This window comes from Falco naumanni, chromosome 9 (genome assembly GCF_017639655.2).
Source record: "Falco naumanni isolate bFalNau1 chromosome 9, bFalNau1.pat, whole genome shotgun sequence".
NCBI classification, from domain to species: domain Eukaryota; kingdom Metazoa; phylum Chordata; class Aves; order Falconiformes; family Falconidae; genus Falco; species Falco naumanni.
This window is the reverse complement of record NC_054062.1, coordinates 14,984,240-15,009,548: the sequence shown is the minus strand read 5'-3', so window position 1 is coordinate 15,009,548 and position 25,309 is coordinate 14,984,240. Positions and strand designations below refer to the sequence as shown.

At 43.6% G+C, this 25,309-nt stretch overlaps 1 protein-coding gene across 1 annotated transcript in view; it reads left to right on the top strand.

Annotated features, from left to right (window-relative positions):
- The window catches only part of NDST2 (N-deacetylase and N-sulfotransferase 2), a 136,914-nt gene that overhangs the window by 49,989 nt on the left and 61,616 nt on the right, over positions 1-25,309 (top strand). The window contains exon 2 of the mRNA XM_040607021.1: positions 2,598-2,671. The gene's annotated coding sequence lies outside the window, so the exon portion shown is untranslated. The remainder of the gene's footprint in view (positions 1-2,597; positions 2,672-25,309) is intronic.

The following is a 25,309-nucleotide window of genomic DNA, read 5'->3' as shown; positions in this document are numbered from 1 at the left end:
GCATTAGCCTTTTTGGGGAAGGCTCTGACCCGATGGAGCTCAGAGTTCAGGTTCAGGGTGGTGAGTATTATGGTCTGTAGCGGTTTGGTTTTGAAGTGCTGTGTATGTATGGACAGCCATGCTTAACTAAGTATATTACTTGCATATATTGGACGCCCTAGAGAGACAAGTCTGATTTCCTTGAGAGTGTCATCTTCATACTCTTCACAGAAGTGGCTTTTCGGGAATGCCTGAGGATGCTGGGAAGTGAAGAGGAATACAAACGAGCTAAACGTTAAGAGGACAGGATTTCAAACACTGTATGGAGGATGTTGAAAATAGCCTTTGTAATCATGATGGGTTAATTTTTGACCTCTGAATTACTATGTAGACACTAAATCGGCCTTTCTTTTATTTAATTTTTACAGCTAATGTGTTATTTTCCCTGGGTACGTTATGCAGGTAACAAGTTATCCATACAGAAATCCTGGGCTCAGACCTGGAAGCAGTGCACAGGATTTTGCAAGGCTCAGACCCTGAGCTAATTCACCTGCTGAGCCTTTCCCAGCCTTGTTCAGCACCACTGCTGATGTCTCTGCTTTGTGCTTCTGAACGTGGGACGCTGGGAAGCTGGTGCTGGAGGAGCTGGAGGCTGGCATTCAGGAGCCAGCTGGGGTCCACAACTTGCAGATAGGGGCTGAAACTCTGGCTCTGCAAGGCGCTTAGAGCTGTGGAGCTGATGATAGCAACAGTTCCAGGAGGGATAACTGTACCATATCGTACGTCCCTTCTGCTTTGAGGGATTTGTCGATGGGGTTTCTCACAGGACTGTCTCTGTATCCCAGCTAAGATTCCTCCTGGAACCCAGAGCGCTGCAAAGCAGGTGGCAGACATGGGGCTTTTGCCTCCATCTAGCAGGGTCGGGGGGCTCAGGTCTTCCCGTTACCTGGCTATTGCCATGCCCCGCTGTCCTGGACGAGGGAGGCTGGCTTTGTTCATGTTTGGTTGAGGGCTCTGTCGAGCGGCATCTGACCGAGCTAAGAATAAAGCGTTTAGTTCAGATGTTGTCTCCTGAAATGCTCAATGTTCAGAACATTTCTGGAAAAGCTTGAGAGGGCAGATAATCCTGTACCTGACTCTGCTCCTAAATTCGTCTACCCTTGAATAATGGCTTTCTTCCGAAAACAAACGTACTCAGTTTGAGGTATCTTTTATCTCTGTAGTATGAAAGGCAGAGCTGCTCTTTTGTTTTCTGGTTCCAGGAAAGCCTGTAGGCCTGTGTGGTTTGCATGCACAAAGAATTTGTATAGCAGTGGTATTTTACGAAGAAGAAAAAAAAAAAGCAGCAGATTTTCTTCCAGTAACAAGTGTCAGGTTTTTCCCCCTTACTTACTATGTTCTCAGATTTGAAATGGTCACACTGCTTACCATAATGTAACCTCCTACGGGAAGCCATGCCGTGCATGCCCAGAGCCGGGAAGGGGCTGGGGCACCAGTGTGATGGGGGGCAGCTGGGGGCTTCAGCCTGGAGAGGAGGGGGCTCAGGGGGGACCTTCACCCTCCCTACAGCTGCCTGACAGGGGCTGTAGGCAGGGGGGGTCGGTGTCTTCTCCCAGGGAACAAGGGCCAGGACAAGAGGGAACGGCCTCAAGCTGCACCAGGGCAGGTTTAGGTTGGGTATTGGGGAAAATGTCCCCACGGAAAGGGGTGGCCGAGCGTGGACCAGGCTGCCCAGGGAGGGGGTGCAGTCACCGGCCCTGGGGGTGTTAAAACCCCCGTCAGTGCGGTGCTGGGGGACACGGGTTAGCGGTGGCCACGGCAGCGCTGGGTGCACTGTTAAGCAGTTGGACTCTGTGATCTTAAAAGGTGTTTTCCAACTAAAATATATCTATGATTCTAATACGTACTTGTGTTTGCGCCTGAGGGGTAGAAAAGTATTGTTCTGCCTTCGGGCTGTGGTAGTCTGCAGAGAAGCGATTAACCCCGTGTGTTAGCCGTAAAATCTGTTGCTGTCTTACGTTGCAGTTTTTGTTTCCTGCACCTGCTTTCGTGACGTTTGTTACGCTGGGTCTTAAGTAGCATCGTGTCATGCTGTGCAAGACATCTTTGCTCACCTAGGAGAGCACCTTGCTGTGTACTAGTTTTCTCCTTTCGGCTGGAATCCCATGTCCTTGGTTTAGCCTTTCTGCTTACCAGGTACGGGAGCATGTAACAGGCTGAGCAGAGGCACGTGGCCGAGCCTCCTCTTCCCTTCAGGAGCTTGTGACCAGAGGCTAGTCTAAGTAACGCTCAGTAATTCTTAGCCCAGTAAGGAGGAGGAAAACAAAACAATCTGGCTGGAAAAGATAAGACCAGTATGCCTTATTTATAGTTCTTGAATCTTTTTTATTTTATTTGCAACTTGGGATAATTTCTAGTCAGTTCAGTTATTCCTGTTCCTGATTGAAGGAATCACTAAAATCAGCACTGCTTTAATATCCTGACCTGAAACCTGCCATGGCTCAGGTACTGAAGTGAATCGGACACGCTGGCTGGAGAATGTTTGCAGTTTGGAAAATACTACTGCCTTTACAGTGTCAGGTACGCGTATTTACACAAAACTTCCTCTCTCTCCCCAGGTTCATGGTGTTTTCACTCAGCCTGTGTCTGGTACGACACAGCCCTTCCTGAGACTGCACATACGCTTCTTGAGGTAAGGAGGAATTGATGTAAAGGGTAGTTTTGGCCTGTGTAGCTTGGTAGACAGAGACACTGGGAGAGAATTTATACTTTGTGGGTCTTTGGTTCAATGTGTTGATGAAACTCATAAACAAATCTTTGGTGACTTGGGACATTAATCTATATCTGCATTATAATAATTTAATATTTTATGCTTTCTTGATTGCATTACTTGTCAAATGTCATAAAGTACAAGTAAACAACTGAAGCTGAGTGGTGACTCTTCAGATTTTCAGGCCTGTACACTCCTTGAGATGAGGGGCTGGTTTTTTCTTGGTATTGGCACTGAGTTATACAAGTGTTAGAATCTGTACTGGATATCTAGCCTATAGTACCTTATAATAATACTATAATGAAGTACATCAACATATACATGTATTTATAGATGGAAGGACTAAGATACAGGATGAAAATTATGAGTTGACTTGTCTGGCTCTTGGACAGAATCTCCTGGGTGGGAAGGGATGTAACATCCTCATGTATGGTGTAGCTGTTGGTGTATTAAGTATAAGGTTATTCTTTTTAGCTTTTCTGTTTTTTCCAATATGTTCTTCAAAGATTGACCTTTTTGTACCACAGTTATACAAGTATGGGGATATGAAGATGAAGCAGTAACCTTCTACAGAGTACACCAGTTAAATTTTGGCACTAGCTTGCTGTACTTTCAAAAGCAGAAATGTTCATTTTGCTTCAAGTGACTTTATCTTCCAGAGCTTGGTGGGGTGATGGCGCGCTAGATACGGAGCTTTGAGAAGTTCCATCCTGTGGGTCGCTTTGATGTTAGCCAACTCTAGAGTGTCAGAACAGTAGATTTAATTTCTCATCAGAATCTTCAGGGAACAGTGGTAATATGAGATTATGACTTGTTGTCTCCCAAGTGTTCCCTCAACACGCACCCCTGCTAGCTCCATATCAGCTACTCTACTGGGCTCTCTCTGGCACCAGAAAGCATGCGTCTTCCAGCCCTTTGGGAAGTGCCCATTTCGTGTTTCTGTGTGCCTCTCCAGTTAATAAAAGTTGTTTGAAAGAGGGAATTCAGAGTAGAAGAGTGGCCACACTTCTGGGTTTTGTTTATGTGCAGCTTTGTGTTTAATGCAGCTGGGGCTAGGTACGGAGTTCTGGTCCTGTAACACAGGAGGGTGCGTCACCTGGGATGGGTGTTGCAGAGCTGGCTGTGATTCAGCTGATACGGTTTTAAACAAGACAAGGGTATCTGCATTAAATTTCAAAGTTTTATATTAAACCTGATGTCATTTTTCAGCAGGGATAGGCTCTTTAATCTTCTTGTTATCATGCTCTAGGGGAGTTACAGGGACAGTAACATCTGTGCTTGCTGTATAAGGCTGACTGCTTTTTCAGGAGTCAAGTTCTGCTTTTATCCACCATCTCTTAATAACAGGGAGTGTAGGCCCTGCACCTTCCCACAGGAGGCTTTACAGCACGGCTGTAACTACTGGCATTGCGATGTGAGGGCCTTGGGGCTCCATCACTTCTCATTGACTTGTGAATACTGCTGAGATCCAGAGCGCTCCGGGAAAGTTAGGAGGCATGTTGGTTGCAGGCAAGGGAGAGTCAGTAGTCAGTCAAACCTTCTGCTTGGTAGGTGGGCACAGATGACTGAAGAGGTTGAATCATGGCTGTAGTCAGTGCGTATGGAATGGATATTCTGCCTCTGAGAGTATCTTGGAGATCCTCCAGCCTCAGCCTTCCCACAGAATCGCAATGTTGAGAGGAAAGGGGTATGATTTCCCTCTACTATCTTCCTCTTTGTTTCTGTACTCCTTCCTTTCGTTTTTGTTTATAATCATTCTTTAAAGAAATAACATAAAGTCCCCTTACAGATTTTCATAATTTTACCAAAATAAAAGGGAGGTGCATAGGAGTCTCATTCATCACCTTTTGTCACCAGACTTGATTTGACATCTGAGACTACAGAGAAACTTTGGCAAGTGCAATGATTTCCCGTGTGGGGGTAATAACAGAGAAAAAAGCTGTCACTTGAAAACAGCAGGAGCTGCATTAGCAAATATAAATTAAACAGATGGCTAAGATACTGCAGCTGTCGCATAGAAGCTCCAGGAAGATCTTTAGCTTATAGCTGCAGGAGGCTATTTTAAAAGGAAAGATGAAAACAACAGCAAAGCAAACTTTAGCGCGGTGAAAGAGACAATAGAGCCATTCAGATGATTACATGAAATTTACCCAGCCCTGATTTAGTTCTTTTTTTTCTTCACCTTTTCAAATCATAGGACTCTAAAATTAATTCAGGATTGGCTACTATAAGGTCACATTCAGATTTTCGTGTTATGGGTTCATCTTCTGGTTTAGAGGTACTCTTCTGTACGAGGCACTGGCTCTGACACATCTCTGGGAAGCGGGGAGAAGTGAAACACCTCGTGCAGTTTTGATCTTGAACTGTTTGGTTTACAGCTGTTGCAAGAAAAACTTCTTATGAAAGAATTGTTTATAAATAAAATGTTTGTGGAGAATCAGTGTTAAAAGTGCTAATGTTTTGGTGGAGGAAGCACCTGCATTTAAAGCGTCTTGCATGTTCAGTCTTAAGGAAACGTTTTTCAGACCAATTTTCAGCTGAAAAGTGACTGCTCTTTTCCTTTGTGAAAGAAGTGATAAAACTGCATCCAAGTATGTTTATGTTAAAATACACACATACATTAAAATACATGCACGTGTTAAAAAGAGGACAAATTGGAATTTCAGTGCTGTTTCTCAGAGGCCAAAAGGCAACTAGTTTTCTAAATGCTGTCTGTGATGTATTTTCCTCAATTAGGAATGATAAGTTTGTCATAGATACCTTGTGTGTAAGCAGAGACTGGTTCTGCTGCCTTTATAGTTAGATGATGGAGATTGAAGAAATTGGTGCAGCTGCATTTGAAGCCCAGTGTTTTACATTCAAAGAAACAGTGTGCACAAATGGATTCCTAGGTGGGCTGGGTGATTTCCCAGAGTTCTGCTTTTCCTATTTGTTTGTTTGGGGTTTTTTTACTGCAAAAAATTTCATGTACTTATGGTTGACTTTTAAAATTATACTTAATATGCAGGAAAATCTGGATTTATATTGCTTGTACTGCAGCCCTTTGTGCAAAATTAGTATATCTTCAATTCTCCATGTTTTTTTCCAAATTGTGTTGTTCCTTTACAATAAATATTTTAAGTGCAGTTGTGTCTAATCCAAACTTTGTTTACAAAGGTGATTTGAGAGCTGCAAAAAATTACATATCAAAAAAATCTTTTTGTTCTTCTGTATTTATCCTTCCTCCCATCATCCCCACAAAGGGTGAGTACATAAGCCCTAGCATGCTCTGAATGTTGGTGAACCTCCATTCTGTTAGAACTAGGAAGTTCAGCATTGAGATGTAAATGCTCTTCACTGGCTAAGTCTTTAACCTGTCTTAGACTTTTTCCTGATCTCAGTGGTTCAGGACACAGATTATGAAGGGCATCAAAGGTCAAAAGCAACAGCTTGAGCTTATTTATGTGAGCTTGCTGAAAACATGGAGCCTGTCTTCCCATACCGTTCAGGGTGCTTCAGCTGGCTCTCTCCGCTGAAGTGAGCTCCTCATCATTTCACCGCATTTCCTTTGTGGTTGTGGCTTCATGCTTCAGTGTAGAACAGAACAACTGATCATGCCGAGTCATCGTCGTTTCAGCACTTTAAATTTCACTTCTACCCCTGCAGAAACTTTGGAGCAGTTATAAATTCCAGAAAACTAAGAGGAAAAAAGCCTCAGCCTGAGTGTCTGTCTTTTCTTCCATTTTTGCTTGAGAGACAAAGTTGGCCTTGAAGTGTACTTGAACTTGGGAATGATAAATGTGGGATATCTCTGTCAGCGACGGGGGATGTTCAGAGTAGGTGACCTTCCTCTGGGAAGCCTGGCGTCAGCCTCCACATATTTGCTACTAGACTTTTGCTCCAAATGACTTTGCTAAACTTTGCTGCCAGGATGTGCTCAGCAAGGGAGCAGTTCTGTGTGGGCAGGACCCAGGGCACGCAGAAAGATTACGCACTGAACCCTGCAGATTCCCTGTGAATTTCTTCCTGGGAAGAAATGAAGGGATCAGTCAACGTGATCAAAGGCTGAAGAGAGATGAGAGCTAAGAAGGGATGGGAAGGAGCTAAAAGAGATGAGCGGAATGGACAGAAGCAGAGGGGTGAGACAGCTTTGCCTTTAAGATGGTTAACCTTAAAATTTCCTGCTGAGTATCCCAAAGGCAAGGATGAAATTTCCCAGCTAGAAATGTAGTTACTGTCTAATGGCCATGTTCCATCCTTGATCTTCAGGCCAACCTTCTAGTGATACCAACAGAGGATGCCATGGAGGATGGAGGGGTACGAGCTTGCTGTGCTGTAGGTATGGCAGATTGAGTGCTGTCTGGCCTGTGGCACAGAGCTAGTGGGGAAAATGTCTTTATATTTTGAAAGAAGGCTGTGACATTAAATTTTATGTCATATCAAGTTTTAATATCTAATTCTCATTGATTAGGAACAGCTGCTTACATGCAAAAGCTATGCTAGTGGGAAAAGGAAACATGATCTAGCTTTTTCTAATGCTCTTATGACAGGAAAATGCTTTTTTAACTGGAAATAAGAAAGCCCAGCCTTTTGGTGCTGTAGCTTTGATCTGTAGCTTAGCCAATCTGCAAAAAGATTTCATGTATTTTGGCTCTTACTTGAACTTTGTGCTTTTTAAGCCTAGTCCAGAACTGTTGAGTCTCTTTTTTAGGTCAGCACTGTTCTTCATGCTGTGTAGACAGGTACAACGGTGACTGAGAGAACATGCAGTGATTATAAATTACTGCTTATTATTATGCTTATCATTTCAGAGGACACATAAATAATTCTGAGGTGCAACAGAACATCGCATCAGGTAGTCCTGGTATGTGGGCTGTGTATTCTTACAGTGCTATGTAGTAAATAATAGGTTACTGATGAATTTATAGTAGCTAGTCTTTTTCTAATTTGTCTCAATAGCAGAGAAGATTGAGTTTCATGTTTAGTTTTGCTTTAAAGTGGATTTAGCTTTACTTTCCAGTGGAAAGCAACTGAATACACCTGCTTAAATTTTGGTAACAAAACCATCTTTCATATGGAAATCAAATTTTCCTTATTGTTAAGTAGATTACTTCCCTAACTATGGCACTTTCTGTCTTTGAATTTTGAACTCCATTCCAAGTTCAAGCATGTCAGTGTGAATCAGTCTGTGGAAAGTGTTCAGCACGTTTGTAACCCACCACAGATTTGAAACACGGTTCTGCCAAAGTCTTAAGGTGTAGTGCATAGCTTTGGTGCTGTGGCTGATAGAAAGTTGTGTGCCATTGCAGATGGATATGGAGAGACACCCTTCTAAAATAAATACAGGTATCTACTGGAGAAAAGCCTTTTGGAGGTGTGAAACAGATGAGTTTCCTTTCCTTGTGTAAACAAGCCCTTAGGTGATAAGATTTGCTGCAGACTTCTAGCAAGATGCGGAAATGTTGAAAGGCAAAACATAAATGCACTGCAGCTGGCAGCTGCAGGCCACCAGCCTGAACAGCTCAGAGTAAGGCTGAACAGGACTAGGAAAAAATGGCAAGTTGTTTGGGAACCTGGCATGATGGCACCTCTCCACCTTTGTTAGGACACAAGAAACAATTGGTTATTCAATGTTGTTTTAAACTTGAGTGAGAAAACTAGAGTCTTGAATAGAGAATAATAGTACTAGCACAGTTAATAACTGTTGTGTGAACTGTTTTCTTGTACCACAGTCTGTGGTCTTTGCAGCTGTGTAAGTAGTTTCTTGGCAGTAATTCTAGTGCTGTTAATATTCTGTTCTTTTCTACTTGGCAGAATATTATCTGACCAAGGCTTTACCTTAATTGCCTTTATTCCTTTGGTTTCTTGCTTCTTAAAGGAAACCAAAAAACCACCCAACAATTTTTGTATAAAACAGTAAAGTCAAATGCATTTGCTGCTGAAGAGATCTCTTTACAGAGGCTCTGTTGCTTCTAGCTCATTCACGTGAATAAATGAATGCAGAGGTTTGGGATTGTGAAAGTAGTAAATACACATCCTTCATTTGCAGTCTCCAAAGTAATCTTGTTCAGAGGTACCCTGCAAGGTTTTGCCAGCATAACTGTATTTCATTCAGATTCTGTGGCAGTCACCCTTAACTGATATGCAATATTCTATGCTAGCTTCAGTTAGATGCCACCAAAAATGTCCTTCTGCCAGGACAGCTTGTTTTTTCAGGGAAGTGGTATTAGCTGTTCTGGCAAAGTAACTTTTTTGCCTGTGTAAACCGCATCTCGCCTAGGCAGATTTGCTAGTATAGCTATTTTAGCAAAGCTTTTCTACTGTAGAAAAGGCCTTATTGATAATACTGTGAGGTTCCCACAGCAGATGAAAGGCACAATACAAAGGGCTTTACAAACATGAATTAAGCTTCACAACACCCTTGTAAAATAAATCATTCTTCTAGCTTGCCAGTGTCTCGTTGCTTTTAATATGAGATGTGTTGCGGGGATGAGAAGGAAGTGTGGACGATTCAGAGTTGGGGAAATTAATGTCTGCTGGCATTGTAGCATCAATAAACTAAACAAATTTCTAACCTGTTGGAACCCTCTGCCATCTCTGATGTTTAAAATGTCCTAGCAAAATCAGTGGTTTAGAGTATCAAATAGCTCTGGTTGCAGGTTTCACCTGATAGTTGACAGTACGAGGAGTTCTAATGCTGGCGCTTGGCAATTCCTTTTTTCCTGAAAACCTGGGGCTGGCTTTCGTGTATGTGGTGTTCTCATTAATGCTGGTTTTAACGACAGTGTTCTCGCGGAGTGGTTTGTATTAGACGCTTGCAGTCTCATACCGTATGTGTGGTGTGAACGGCTTACACAGTTAAGGGATCTCAAATGGAATGGAGAGAGGAGCAAACTATGACAGGTTTGTTCTCAAGAATGATTGTAAAGTCAAGTCACTCAAAAATTAGTCTGATCTCAGGTTTGCCCACGTGATCTTAAGTCAGACATTTTTGTGTGCCGATTACCATGTAGTCTTTAATTATATTTTCACATTATTTTTATTCCCTTTCATATCTTAGGGAACAAGGAATAGAAGAACTCTACTAGGATGTAGATTAATTTTCTTCTTTACCATAAAGCAGCATTGCTTTTGAGTTCAGCCTGTAAACTTGGGGCAGGCACAGGCATTTCTGGGGTCCTTTGTTAATACAGGACCCAGGATGTGGCTTTGATACATCTATCAAAGATACAAAAAACCAAGCTGTGCAAATTACCCTCTTCCCAGGTCAGGGCCTTCATGCGATGGTCATTGTTTTCACAAACAAGATACCTTTCCTCTCCAAGTGTGGTGAGGGACTCACTTTGGAAAAGCTGTTCCAGATCTGAAGTCTGAGTGATGGCGAAGACATCTGAGCTGTGTTCGCATCCTGAACCCTGCCTGCCTGCCAGGGCAAGTTCCACTCGCTGGCCGGCGGCGTGCTTGATCCTCCAAGAGGTACTTGATCTAACAGGAGTATTTTTGTGCTCTGATTCCACAGCAACAGCACAGTTTCTTTCTTCCCCTCGCGCCCCCCCCCCCCCCCCCCCCCCCCGCCCCCCCCAGGTGGCTGTTGCTTTGAGAATTAGACCTGTAGAAAAGCTTGGCCACCTTGTTCCCATTGAGATTTCAGCTTGCGCAGGTCAAGAGTAGGAGTAGGATGGGGAGTGTGTGACTCTCGGCAGAGCCGGTGTGGTTATGAAATGACAGTGGAAGGAACGAGTCCTGCTTAATGGTGGGGATTTAGTGTTAATAAAATGATTGTGTTGAAAGTCACGTCTCTTTCTAAGCTCCACAAATGAAATGCCTGGGACGAGGACATTAGCAACGATCATTTTAGCCCTTCACACATGCTTTTGTATCATTTAGGACCCACGTCCACTTTGTGCACGTGTTCCTGTGCAGTACAAAACCAGGTGTACGTTCTTCTGTCCACCTGCTCGCAGACACCTTTTGTGTGCCTGTCACATTAAGAAACGTGTTCTTCTGTCACAGCATTCATCCTGGCTTTGTGGGGAAGGGACACAGCAGGTTTGATTGCTCCAATGGAATAGGAAGTAAATGTTAAGGCACCTCTTGGGCATGGTACCTCCTGTAGGCAGCAAGACGCTTCCCTGTGAACTGAAGTACGCGTGTCTGTACAACATCTGCTGCTGCATGGAGGACTAAGAAGCTTTCAATTTTTGAAATACTTCCATAGATCAGCCCCTTCTCATTATTATTTAAAGATGGGTGAGAACAGAAGCATATGATTTGGTATGGGTATCTTGCTAGGGTTGGCTTTTTTCGTCTGTAGTGAAGAGAAGAGTCTCTTCGTATGTGGGTGCCTAATGCAAGCCTAAATACAATTGCTTCATTTTTTCAACTGTTTTATTTTGTCTGTTCCCCACTATCCTGGTCCTAAGAACTAAACTGTCATCTTTTCCTGCAGAACATGTAATTTGCAGTACCAAGCTGCTCCCTGTGATTTTGTGTGTGTGCGTGTCCATCCTTTACTTCCCTTTCTTAGGAATTGCATGTTCTAGGGAACATTGTAGTAAGTACTGTTCTGCTGTTAACACACTCAGTAACAGGGTATGTTGTAGAATAATTTAAAATTGCATTTAATTTAAAATTCACACAAGTCAGTTACATTATTTAATACTAGATGTGGGAATCTTCCTTCCTTTAAGAGTGAGTATCTAAAGAAATATGTGTCACTATGTTATGCTTTTGCAATAAAGGCTTCTGCTTGCTGTCAAGAGCATGGTGGCTCTTCACCATCAGTATTGTAGTTCCTAATAGTTTTGAGTCAAGGTGCCAGAAATGTTGTATTTTTCTCTTGACAAATAGTAAGTGGGCGTGTTGACTGTCAAAATCAATGGCTAATGGATGAAACCACATAATCTGGGGTTACAATGGAAAGGCATGTTGTTCAGAGCCATCTTTACAGTGCTGAGGCCAAAATTTCACTGATGCTTAGCTATTTAAAATGTAAAAAGCTGATAAGGATCAAGCATCTAAGTCAGAAATTTCATGTAGGTACAAACCCCCAAAACTAATTAAAATACCTTTTATTATCTTCTAATAAGCACATCTGGGTGTACTTTTCCTGTTAAAGATCTTGTATTTAGTTCAAAGATGAAGAGCATTCCAGTAGTGAACTTTTTTAAAATCGAAAATGAAGTTTGTGATTTCAAGTCTTGCATTGCTTGACTTCAACTATTTGTGGCTGTATATTTTAGTTCACTCTAGAACTTGTTTATTGAAAGACCTGTGTAAATTCCACGTCTGTTTAGCATTCAGTAATTTACCATTAAGCTACTTGACACAAGTTAAAATTTATGGTTAATACTGTCTTGATTAAACAGTACTCATTATCACTCACTGTGATGTGGCCAAATCAGTTTCCTAGCAGATGTTTCAATAAAGAAGCCATCCTACTATAGCATGTCAAAATTGAGTGTATTGCAGGAATGTTTTGCATTTGCACAGCATCTTTCATTTCAAAGCACTTGACGCAATCCTGTATGGTACTGGGAAAACATTGGGTAATATAATGACCAAAGCAAATTTATACATTTTAAAGAGCTACAGGCCATTTTGTAACGTCAACAGATGTCTTGCACTAAACACTAAAAATTGTATACAAAATAGGTGTCTAGTGGTTTCTAACACAGAACTCAGTCTATATAGCTTGCAGAAGAAGGTTTGGGTTAACCCTCTGAAGGCTGGAACAAGATGCCTCTGTAGATAGTAAATATTTCAAACCACAGATTCAGATGAGTTTTAAGTAATCCTTTGCTCTTCAAGCTTCTCCTCTCTCTTTTTTTTTTTTTAGTACTGTTTTATCACCACAGGAAATATTTGTGATTCCCCATCTTTCCCCTGGTTTATTCTTTGGTGCCTGCACGCAGCATCGCTTCAAACTCCTGTTGCGTGGGCTTTGCCAAACTAACTGAAAACTGAAGTGCCGAGGACGTTTTATTCTATATGCAGTGTTAGGTTCATAGCTATGGGTAAGATGTTCCTCCCTAAGTCCTCGCAATTTGTTTTTATGTATTTTGTTACTTCAGTTGGAGCATGCAGGGAAAGCTGATACAAATCCTAATTGTGTGTATGCAAACCTAAGGATTTTCTGTGTTCAGATTGTTTGCCTGTAATGTGCTTTTCCAGCTCCCATTTTCCAGCCTCTCCAGCATTCAGAAATTGTGTTATAGTTGCAATGTAGCACAAAGCAGATACCTGACACATGATACCAAACAAGTCCCTGCCTAATTTTTTTTTCTGTTTAAGAATTGGACTAATCATGTTTTACATTTACTTAATGGTTACATTTATCGATTGTATTTTACAGATAGCATAACTGAGAGCAGATACTGACGGCAGTTCGCCCAAGATCTCAGTATTTCCTGTAATTCTGGTTGTGTTTTCCTGATTTGATTTGGAATTATTAAATTAAGAACTGTATGTAATTTCATAGATGTGTGATGTATCAAGTTTGTGGCTCATCAGGTAATGTTCAGGCTCACCATTTCCCTCTGTGCATGCACCTGGCTGGATTTTCTTGTAACCACAACTCATTTTATTGCCAAATTTTCCCAAGCTTAACGTGACATGGGCATTCTAGTAAGGTTGATATCCATGTTATGTTACAAGATGAATAGTTCAGTTGGATTTCAGCCATCCTTGAAAGGAAAAAGTACTTTTTCCAAATAGGAAAACTATTTACTGCATTTGTTAGGTCTTTCTATAACTCAAAGGCAGTTGAAGTGGCTTTACTTAAACCAAGGTTGTAACATTTTAGTGCTGAAGGCAAAGATTAAGGAAGCCAAGGAGCAGTTGACAACAGGCTGAGAAGGTGGAGGAGCGAGCTGGTGTCACCAGGAGGCTGCAGCCCCCCTGCATCACTGGTGGGGAGGTGCCAGCTGGGAGAGCTTGGAGTTTCATTTAGCGCTGGTACTGTAACATTTAAAGGAAATGAAGGATAGGGCAAGTGAGAACTGGTGAGAGATCCAGTGAAGGCTTCTGAGGCATTAATGGTCCTCGCAGTGGAGTCATCTTACATTATTCATGCCCTCCAAGCTTTTAGCGAGGCTGAGCACTGCACTCCAGTGTGATAGTAGAAGGTAAAAGGAAATTATCCCTGTAGTGATACATGGTAAGTTCCTTGCCAAAGTTATGATTCTGACAGCCTGTTGAGGGGATAGAAGCATGTCTGAGAGAGGGGAAAACAGAGTTCAACTCTGAACTGATCTAAGAAAGTGCTTAAGATAGCACTGCAGCCAAGCGAGGAGGACTGCTTGAACCTGTAAGTTCTGGGTTCCCTTCCTGCCTTATCTGTATGTCTTCCAAGTGTCGAAAGAAGCTGTGTCTTACAGCTGCAAGATGAGCTAGTACTCACAGCTTTCAAATGATGCTATGGAAAGCTCTGCTGTAGAAGGCTTCAGCATGTTAAGACAGACGGTAGTGGTCAAGACTTCTCAGTGATTTGTAGATCAGGTACCAGAAATCTGTACCCGAATTCCAGCTTGAGTCTGTAGATGTTACTGTGTTTGTGGTTGTTTATTTGAATATGTTTACCTTTCAGTAGGTAAGTTCCTTATGTTTAGGATTCTTCTTTTCTTCCTCTCCCTCCTACCATTTGTAATTTATCCTGTCGGTACATCCAGTAGGACTGTGGGCTCAAGGGGGCTTTTAGGAAGGGTTCAGAAACAGGAGGCTTTTAATGCAGTGGCTCTATATTGGTAATTGATATGGGATATTTGTGCTGAAGTGGTCTCTTATATCCAGCTTTTACTCCCCATCTATCCCCCAGCTCCTCTGAGGTTTCACAGCAAGTATCCAGAATGTAAAACAGATCATTGCAAAATAGCAGAGAATTACCTCACTCAGAGGCTAAGAGTTGCTTTGAGAAGGGAGTGGAGAAGCAGACTGTAAATAGGAGTCCTTTGCTGCTGCTTAAGCTTAAGGATCTCTAAACTTTGACTTATAGTATATACCTTTTGTAGATTGGACTAAAATATATTTCATTGGAAGCAGGGAAGACAGCTCGTGGTGGAAAAATGCAATTCCTGTGCCAAGTACTGGTTAACTTGTGAGCACAGAACACAGGTTTCCCCATGTGCTCACAGACTCTTTATATCCAGAGCCCTCCTTTTTCTTTCTCACTTACAAAAAATCATGTTTAAGGCTAATATTTTTTAAAGCAAATTATGACTTAGTAGTGCAAAGTCTATGGGTTTTAGGCAAGACAGTTCTGAAAACATTACTCTGGAAAGTGTATCTTCTACATTGGAGGGGAGTTATTTTGTGTTTGTCAGAGCCAAGAATTTGATGCATTTCCCACTTGACGTAAGCCCTAAGAATAATTTGATTAAAAGACTGTGCCTTGGAGTCCAGCAGACCGGAGTAAAGGGTCTCAGTGAACAGTGTACCTATCCATGCTCTGGTTTTCAGGAGAGATTTAAAGCATTTGGTCACAGCAATAAGGACCAGCAGGAAAATGATGCAGAAAACACAGTGATTAGTATAAGTCTAGGGTTCATAACTGCAGCCAGGACCCATAAGAGACAGAAAGGAGAAGGGTTTAAAAAAAATAAACTGAATTCTTGGGAAGATTGTTGCTGTGGGATTGCACTCTTGATTGTGCAGTCTCATAGCTGCATCTTAAATGAGCTGTTGTAATTTTACCCCTTGGACATTTTTCAGGCTACTAAACATTCTTTTGCTGGCAGATACCAGCAATACATACTACTGAACGCTCTTGAGATCCAAATGTTACTAATGGCAGCCTTTATGTGATGATTGAGAAATTGTGTTGAAAGTTTTGCCTTACTTTTAAAATATGTTAAGCATTTGATAGTTAAGCAGTTAAACTCTTTTTGACATTGGTTCAACTACAGCATTTCCTTGTAACCGTTGCTGATGGCAGATAATTTTCTTGATGTGGTGTTTTTGCTTCAGTGTCAATCAAGATGTACGATCAGTAACAAATGCAGTGAAAAAGATGCTGGAAGTTCCAGAAAGTCTTTGTTGAAGGGTTTTAGCAGTCCAGGCTTTTCCACTACTTGCCTGTCGTCTTACGAGATGGAGCCTTTTACAGTAGCTCTGTTCATCATTAATTTTGTGACTGATTGCAAAAGTTCCTTTATTGTTTTGTCCCTCTGCAGGTTTAGATTCCTTGTACGCTGCTTATTTAAAAACCTCTCCGTAGTGTTACAGCCTCTAATGGCAGGAGCAGGTGCCGTCAGGCATGCACCCCCCAAGCCCCCCCCAGCTCAGTCCCTGGTAGCACAGGTCTCCGTTCACCTCCGCCGGGTATACAGCAGGAGAGCCACGCTTGGATTTCAGCCCAGCCTGTGGTCCCCCCCATCAGCAGTTGTGGAGGTGCCTGCAGAGCTGTGGGGGTAAGGGTGCAAGCCTGTGACTTGAAAGAAAGAAGCTATGTGCTTTGCCTCCATTGCACTTACTAAAAAGGGGATGTGTTGGGTTCGTGTGACCAGGTTTTGGTAATGGGGGGCTACAGGGGTGGCTTCTGTGAGAAGCTGTCAACAGCTTTCCCTGTGTCTGATGGAGCCAACGCCAGCCGGCTCCAAGTCTGACCTGCTGCTGGCCAAGGTAAACGGTGATGGTGGTAACACCTCTGGGGTAACGTATTCTTTAAGGGGGAAAAAATGGTGCATGACAGCACTTGCAGAAGGAGAGAGGAGAGAAAGTATGTGAAACAACTCTGCAGACACCCAGGTCTGTGCAGAAGCAGGCAGAAGGTGCTCCAGGTGCTGGAGCAGAGATTTCCCTGCAGCCTGTGGGGAAGACCATGGTGAGGCAGGCTGTCCCCCTTGGCCTATGGAGATTAGTGGTGGAGCAGACACCCACCTGCGTCCTGGGGAGGTTGGTGGTGGAGCAGACACCCACCTGCGTCCTGGGGAGGTTGGTGGTGGAGCAGACACCCACCTGCGTCCTGGGGAGGTTGGTGGTGGAGCAGACGCCCACCTGCAGCCTGGGGAGGTTGGTGGTGGAGCAGATGCCCACCTGCAGCCTGGGGAGGTTGGTGGTGGAGCAGATGCCCACCTGCAGCCTGGGGAGGTTGGTGGTGGACCAGACACCCACCTGCAGCCTGGGGAGGACCCCATGCCAGAGCAGGGTGAAGGAGGCTGTGACCCTGTGAGCAGCCCACGCTGGAGCAGCGCCTGGCAGGACCTGTGGCCCCATGGAGAGGAGCCCAGGCTGGGGCAGGTTTGCTGACCGGGCTTGATCCCATGGAAGACCACACTGAAGCAGTTAATAGAGAACTGCAGCCCGTGGGGGGGGGAGTCTATCGGAGCAGTTTGTGGAGGACTGTCTCCCGTGGGAAGGACCCCACACTGGAGCAGGGCAGTGTGTGAGGAGCCCCGTCCCTGTGGGGGAAGGAGCGGCGGGGGCGGCGTGTGATGGACTAGCCACAGCCCCTGTTCTGTGTGTCCCTGTGCTGCTCGGGGAGGAGGCAGAGACATCGGGAGTGAAGTTAAGCCTTGGAAGAAGGGGGGGGGGGGGGGGAGGTATTTTTAAGATTTGGTTTTATTTCTCATAATCCCACTCTGATTTGATTGGTAATAAATTAAATTATTTTTTTTTCCCCAAGTCTGTTTTGCCTGTGACGGTAATTGGTGAGTGATCTCTCCCTGTCCTTATCTCGACCCATGAGCTTTTCATTCATTTTCTCTCCCCTGCCCAGCTGAGGAGGGGAGTGATAGAGCAGCTTGGGTGGGCACCTGCTATTCGCCCAGGGTCAGCCCACCACTGGGGAAGGGATGGGGCAATAAAAAGCAGTAGTCCAAGGATGAGAGAGCAGGGAAACTCCGCTTCTCTCTGCAGAAGTGTGACAGGAAAGTCCTGCTCTGGAGAACAGGTAAGCTTAGCCTGGGAAATCAGGGGGAGGCACTGGAGAGACTGGCTTTCGCATAAAGCCTGCTGGCTCCATCTGAGCCCTCGGCGTGCCTGCTATGCTTAATAAGGTGGGTGTTTAAATAGTTTCAAGCAGGCTTTGAAGTTAGAGCCGTGTTGAGTTAAGGTAGAGGTCAGTGTGTTGTAACTGTTGGCTGAACATTGATAACAACTTTGTGTACCTTTATGTTTTTAAGCTATTTGACAAAAAAACCCACAGCTTAGGAGTATGGTTTTTAATTGAGAATTTAATAATTATGGCAGTTTTATGTGGCAAAACCCAACAAATTGCAGAAGGTTGTTATTTTTCCGTAGTACTTTTCTTCATGGCCTAATTGAACGTGTGAAATAAAATTCTTGGGCCTGGATTTTTTCCTCCAACATGCAGAGAAGCTTGTATTTACGGTCTTAAATTTTGAACCATGTTTGTCAAGCGTTTTAAAGCAAGGGAATGCCAGGCAAGAGGGAAATGGCTGTCTCCCACTGGAATCACTCTACGGCCGTAATGGCTGTACCTGGGAAACTGGTACAGAGCAGCACTTCACGCTGCAACCCCTGCAGGCACTGGCAGCAGCGAAATAGGAGATTTTAAAGAGGAGTATCAGTGCAGGCAAGCCCAGCGCTGCTGATGTGGAAGGCATTGGTCCAGAAGATTTTTATCATCTGTTTAGGTTTGCTATTCCCTGCTCATGTCGCACCTCCTCACTATTCTTCCTTCTGACTTCCAGACTGCCATCTCTAGCAGGTGAGGCTCCCTGTCCCTGGCCTGGCTTTGGAGAGGGTGTGAGAGGCAATAGCAGACCCTTGAAGAAGGGCATGCAGTTGTATCCCCTGTTTTGTCAGGACTGTATAGAACACTTGGGATGGTGATTGCTGGAGGCACAACACTGCTTCAAAGCTTTAAAGATACAGTTGAGTGGAGATTGCACTGGTATAGGGAGGCCAGTATGGGCTGAAAAAGTGATTACAGGAGAGCACTCCAGTGCAGCTGAAGTGGGAAAAAAGTTTTCCCCACTTTTTGACAGGAATATATTTATATAATTAGTAGAAAAACTGCTCTCAAATATCTGTAATTTTGTGTTTATTCCTATGGGGAAAAATGCTTTCAGAGATCTGCAATTTTTTCTATGTTCCCGTGGGGACAGTAGAATGTGTGACTATAAACCTCCCTTGATACCACATCTTTGGCACATCATCTGTCTGTCCCTTCAGATGTGTGCAGCCCTTCTTCCCTGCGATCAGAGTTACAGAAAGCAGCTAAGCAATCAGCCCTGAGGGCACCAGTGTCCCGAGACGGTTCATTCCTACCTGTGTGCTGTTTCTCCAGGGGTCCAGGGACTGCCTCAAGCTCAGTGCTGGCCAGAGTGGTGCGGTAGGTGTGCCTGCCTCCTCTTCTGCCTCCAGCCTTGTCTCCTGGATAGACGGTGCACCTCTGTTGTAGATGGTGTGTCTTCTGTCGTGTCTTGTCCCTGGCTCCGTCTCCTTTTCCTCCTGACTGGCCCCTCGGGTGGCCATTGGATGCATTTCATCACTCTGTTTGGTTGGGACTGTCAGTGGACCTTGTCGCTAGCACTGAGCTCTGCCCACCTTGTTCAGATATGGTGGGACTGCACCCCGTAAGTGCTCTGGGCTGCTTGCTCTCTATCGGAGCAGCCAGCCCTTGATGTACCCTGAGACCACAAGACATTGTACTAGCTGAGTCACTTAGGTGAGAAAGTAGCCAGGAGAGGTGGAACAACCAAGCTGCAAGATCACGGGCTTCTTTTGAAGCTGAAACAGTTGTAAAGGTGAAAACATGAGAGCACAGGGTTAGAGTGTTTCTTTTCTTGCTGGTGGTACTTCAGGGAGTTTTATGTTTGTTTTTTTAAAGCTGTGCCTGCCTGACACCAGCCACTCGCCGCAGTGGTAAACAACACATGGCACATAGCAAAAATTCCCTTTTCTGTCTCCCCATACTTGCTGCAGGACCAACAATGAGAGGTGCCGGTGACACTGGTGGTGGTGGTCACTATCTCTGTCACTGGTACAGCTTCATGGAATGAAAGGGATCCTAAAGTGAAGGGATCTGCTTATATGTCAACAAATTAATAATGCATCTTCCTTTTTGCAGCAGTATATAGCTTCTTTATCTCAGGTCAACGGCAACAGCTTCCATTCTGTACTTCGTAAATAGTCAAAGTATCATCCTCCTGTTCTGCCTTTGGTATTTAAGAAGGTCTCTAGAAATGTTCAAAATGCCTACAAATAACTTGATTTTTAAAAAAGTTAGACCAGTATTGTGGATTACTGTTGTCTTATCTTCTGTTGCAGTTTTGCCTATACATCTTTCTGTTGTCTCTCTTCTTAAACTATAAGCTCTTCTTTGTTCTGCATTTATGTGGCACGCTTCATAAGACTTTTTATCACTGTAGCTGCAGTGATATAATTTACAACATGTTTTTCCTGCAGAAGATACTGCTCCTGGTATGTCTTCTCCATTGCCCGTAGTGGATCAGAACATCTGTCCATCAAGATTCAAAATCCTCCCCGTATCAACAGTAGCTCTGTTTGAGAAAAAAGTTCTGTAGAAGATTGTTATCTTACACTTTTCCTAGATGTTTACTGTTCTGTTTTGCCTTGAAACAGGAACATTTCTATGCTTTGTGATTGATATCTATTGTTATTAATTCAAATATGCTTATTACAAATATTAATGTTCCATAATTCTCTTAACATTAGTGTTAATGCTGTAGGAAGCACTACTGGGTAATTGTGTATGGTGTGAAACTATATAATCTCATATTACCTAGATTTTTGCCCCTGGGTTTCATTATGTATTCCTTTTGTTTTTAATTAGGAAACCAAATTTATAGTTCTTAATCTGTCCAGTCTCTCCTCTTGACTGTTTTGGATTTTTCATGTACCTCTTAAAACATCCTGTTGGATTTAAAAAAAAAAAAGGGGGGGGGGGGGGGGGAGGGGGGGGGCGAAAGAGCGAGAAGAAAACCAACAAACTTTAGATGTATTTCTTTATGGTTTTTTTTTTTCAATTAGCAATTTCAATCCATTACTTCAATGTTTTTCTGTTGTTTTAGGATAAAGTGGTGAGAACTGAACAGTGTTTCACAGTGGAAAGCACATGTTAATTCTTGTTCTGCTGATCTTTTAATTCCTAATACATCTCAATGTAACTGAAATTGCATTTTTACTGCATTTTTTTACTGTCACTACTTGCTGAGCACACAGCGTGCCTTCATGAAGGTGTCTAGTTTTTCCCCCTTTTTTGAGTCAGTAATTTATTTATGACCCCGTGCAATTAAAAGTATGAGCAGTTATAATTTTGGCTGTTTAGTACTTTGCTTAACTAGAAGGTATCATCATGTTTCTTCTTCTTAATGCAATTCTTCTGAGGGGAATACATATGTATGGAATTATTGTTTGGATTACAGTTTGTTTGTATTGCTAAAGTGCACAGAGTCCCCATCACAGGTCAGGTGCCAGCTGTTTTGGATGCTCCGTGAATGTAGCACACAAAAAAATAGCCTTCATTTCAACTCATTTGCAAGCTACAGAAGTCAGGTTTATTAATCAAAAACCCACTGCGCCACCATTTCTGCTTCTTTGGAGTATGTCAAATCTTTAAAATCTTTTCCTACTGCTACATTTGATTAGTTCAAACAGTTATATTTTCTGTTCACCAGTGTTACAATTTTACCAGATTTTATTGACAGCTTGCTTTACGCCAGTGTTACGTGCCATTTTTCCTGAATTTGTGTTCAGCGTTTTATACCATGATTTGTATATGAAAGTTGTTTCCATACAAATTGGGTTACATTTTTCTCTTATTAGAGAGAGAATGTTTTTATTTGGCTCTATGTAATCCTCTGCATATGACAAATCTTTTCCTACCTGATTGATGCGGTGTAGCCTGGTTTATAGCCCACCATGATCACAGCCCAGCAACTTGTGTCATTCTGCTTTGTTTCAGTTCTACTTGTTATGCCATTCTCTTCTTGCATGGCAGAATAATTTTTGCTCTCTTTTATTCCATTCTTCATCCTACATCAGCCCCTTGAGCCCCAGATGTATGTTACTGGTCTGAAATTGGGACAGAAATTACCCCTGATCTCAGAAGACCCCAGGCACTCTCTTTTACCACTTCCACAGGCTACGTGTGCGAATGCATCGCCATTCCTCTCGCGGAGAGAATGTTTTGGAAGGGCCAGGGCTGTATCACAGCGCTGTCATCTCCACATCCCTCTGCTGGAAGGGATATCTAGAGTAACGATGGGCTACATAGATAAACCAGTTATCCAAATTCTCCAGCTGTGTTTCCTCCCACCCTTTTCCTTTACTTCTTGCCCTGTGGGCACTACTGAGTGCAGTTCTGTCCACAGCCAGCCTGCACCAGTACCTGTCTGCTATATACTGGGGGCTTGTCATCCACTTGTCAGCAATTGCACTTTATTTCCATACCACAGCTTCAAAAGCTATCCCTGACTTCTGAGCTCCAGACAGGCCTTGCTTTCTCACATTGCCTTGGTTATAGACTGCCCTGTGCTACAAAGGTGCTGGTGAATGGGAAAGAGGGGGTTGTGCTGGCAGGGGAAGGCTGAGACAAAAACCCTGGGCAGAGTCCTCTCCGCGCAAGCTGGGGGTCTGCCTTTCTATTTCTGACAGCATCTGCAGTTGTCAAAATTAACGTGCTGTGTGATGGGGAATTTCCTGATACGTGCCTTGGCAGGGAAATGCAGGATGGTTCCCGTGCGCAGCGGCTGGGGGTGTGATGCAATATGTGGAGGCTTTATTTTGCCATCCTTGGGTGCCCCTGGCCTCGTTTATCAGCATAGCCACGAGTGCGGGTTGTCCACTGTCCTCTTCAGTTCATCTGTCTTGGGGAGTTGTTGCATACGTCTCTGAGCTTCGGTGTGGTCAGGGGAAGTCTTGGTGATGAAGATGATGTAACTTGTATTTTTATGTATGCGGGGGCTGGGGATAGGGCTGCCCGATTTATAAGAACTTCATTGTGATGGATTAACTTTCCTCCTGAATGATTGCCTATGGTACATCCAAATGAGAGATTGCAAAGCCGGCCTAGCAGCCCGAGCAGAGCAATTAAAAGGCCCTGTGTGGGCAGGGAGTCAGGGAGAGAGCCACGCTGCCTTGGCACGGCCGCCCCCGGCACGTCGGGCATCGGGGGCTCCTAGTGCGTGAGCTTCCTGCCGCAGGGAGCCCTCCCTCCTCCCCAGCGCTCCGCTAGGTCACTAATGAACCTCCGCGGGAAAAGACAAAATGCAGGGCATGAATAGCTTTACAGTCTCTTTTCTCCCACCCACCCCGTGCTCTGTCCTGGGAATGTGCTGCCCACACGGTGACCAGAGAGGAATCTGGAGGGATTTGCAAGATAATGCCATATCTAATGTTCCATTCTCACACTTTTCTCCCTGCATTTTTAAAAATGTTTACATGTTTCCTTTCAGTTTGCATGAATAAGCACATCAGTCCGACACTAAAAAGGGGAAAATGCATTTCCAAATGAGTGAAGCCGCATAACTGCAATAACTTGCTTTAATTACGTATGTTGTGTTTAGTTTCTGGAAGCCTTGTGCATTTTTGCCTCCAACAAGTAGCCTTTCCTGTTTGCTTGCTGCTGTTTACCAGGCTGGCCATCCTCCCAAAGCAATCCTCATCCAGATTCTCCACTTGACAGATGCTCGCCAAGAACCTCAAATGCTCAGTGTCATCTTGGATGTTGCTCTGGCAGACAGCAAAAGGTAGAGAGTTCTCCCTAGGAATTTGGTGTCTTACCATGGTTTGAAGTAATGTGTTTTTCATTCTGTTGATGACGTTTTTAGAAAGATCTAAAGTTACAGCTCAAGGCAGAGTTGTCTCACTTGTGAGTACAGTTTCAGCCAACTAGTAAGCACAGGCGGAGGTCATTGATAACATCCTCCTCCTCAGGTGGTCATAGATTCTGGGTGCTGGAGCACTGCTGTTGCATGCTTCTCTGTAGCTACCGTTTTTCCTGGTAAGTGCCTTGTTTTCCTTTCCTTTACTGTTTTAAGAGGATTGGGAGAAGATGCACTCTCAAAGTGCTTTGGCTTTTTTATTTTTGGATGACAAAAGCAGCAGAAGCATAATTAAGTTATTTTTACTGCTGGCTAAATAATATTTCTCACTCTCTTTTCTCGTCTGCCATTGCCTGTATTTAACCTGTTGGGTTTTGTTTTAGCCCAGAAATGAATGTGCTTTTTAACTCTTGCACCTTTGGTAAGGTTGATAGTTTTGGAGTTACTAAGCTTGTTATTCTCTTCAACAATCAGGAGTTATTTAAGGTGTTATGCAGTATGAGAAAAGGTCTTTCTTTGAAGGCTTTCAAAGCGAAGTTGAAAATGAGGCAGCAAAGATTAAAGGGAAGCTTCTCTGCCTTCCCCTAGTGTTTTTCCCTGTCTGCAGCAGGGAAAAGCTGTTTGGTACTGTTGGCATTAAATGAAGAGAAGAACCAACGATAAAATTTTCTCTCCCTCTGGGAAGACATGATTTTTTAGAAGGTTCAGGGTCAATTCAGAGAGCTAAAACAACCCTTCACATTATGGTGGCCTGTGCCCATCATACCCCTTAGCCTTCTCTGAGGAGCTCCAGCAAAGGCAGCCAGAGTGGTCCGAAGTGTCCAGAAAGAACCTCTGTGCTGCCCTTCCCACAGCTGGGCAGCCGACAGTGGTCATTTCTTCCGCTGCTCAGGACCATCTGTGTGTGCAAAAGGGAGATACTTGCTCTTCCTTCCTGAAACTTTCTCTGTAGAAGTTGCTGTGCTCTCAGGATACAATGACCATATTAATAAATTCATCAATCACAATAATCTGATTAAATAGATGGGGGAGAGGAAGCCAGCAGATAAAGCAAACAGATTATTTTAAGATGTTTGTGATACCCAATTAGTGACTGACTCAGCGTTTAAATGGAAGTGTTGCACAAGAGATTTACTGGTAACCAATGTAATGAATTATATTGGATGGTTTTTCATCTCAGGGAGAGGTTAGTGTACTGTTACAGCGACCTGTAAATAAAACAGTGGCAAAGTATTACGTGTAAGAAATATGAGGCATGTATTACTTTGTATTTTTTTCATTTGCAGATATATGTGTATGTGCTTTTTGCTTAGTAATGGGCTACGATGTAGACAGTCCTACAGAGAGATTAGCATGGATATAAGCCATGTTACAGGCACTCTGGCCAGGACCTGGTGAACATGTTTAAAGCCTTACAGGAAACTGGAACTTGAGTAGGAAGGGAGTCACTTTGTGTCACTGAGGTTTCGAGGGCAATCCCCTAGAGTACAGAGATAATGGAAGGGAAGCTTTGTGACAGGGAGCATATGTTTTTGTGACGATTACACTGTGTATAGATTAGGACTTCTGGGAGGGAGGGAATGGGAAGAAGTGCTTGGAACACAGGGCCATCTGCCAGTACCTTGGCATAGTCATTTCATTAATGAGAAGCTTATTAGCTTGAGTCCAGCTGAAATAGACAAGAAAGGCAGCCAGAGGGACAGAAAACTCTTGTCCAGCCGCCATTGAAATGGGGAAGAGATGGCTTTGATAACCTGTAAAATCTCATTTTGTTAAAAGAACTGTTCTTGTCCCGCTTGGTAAGGAGGTATCAGTCTTCTTGTCACTGACA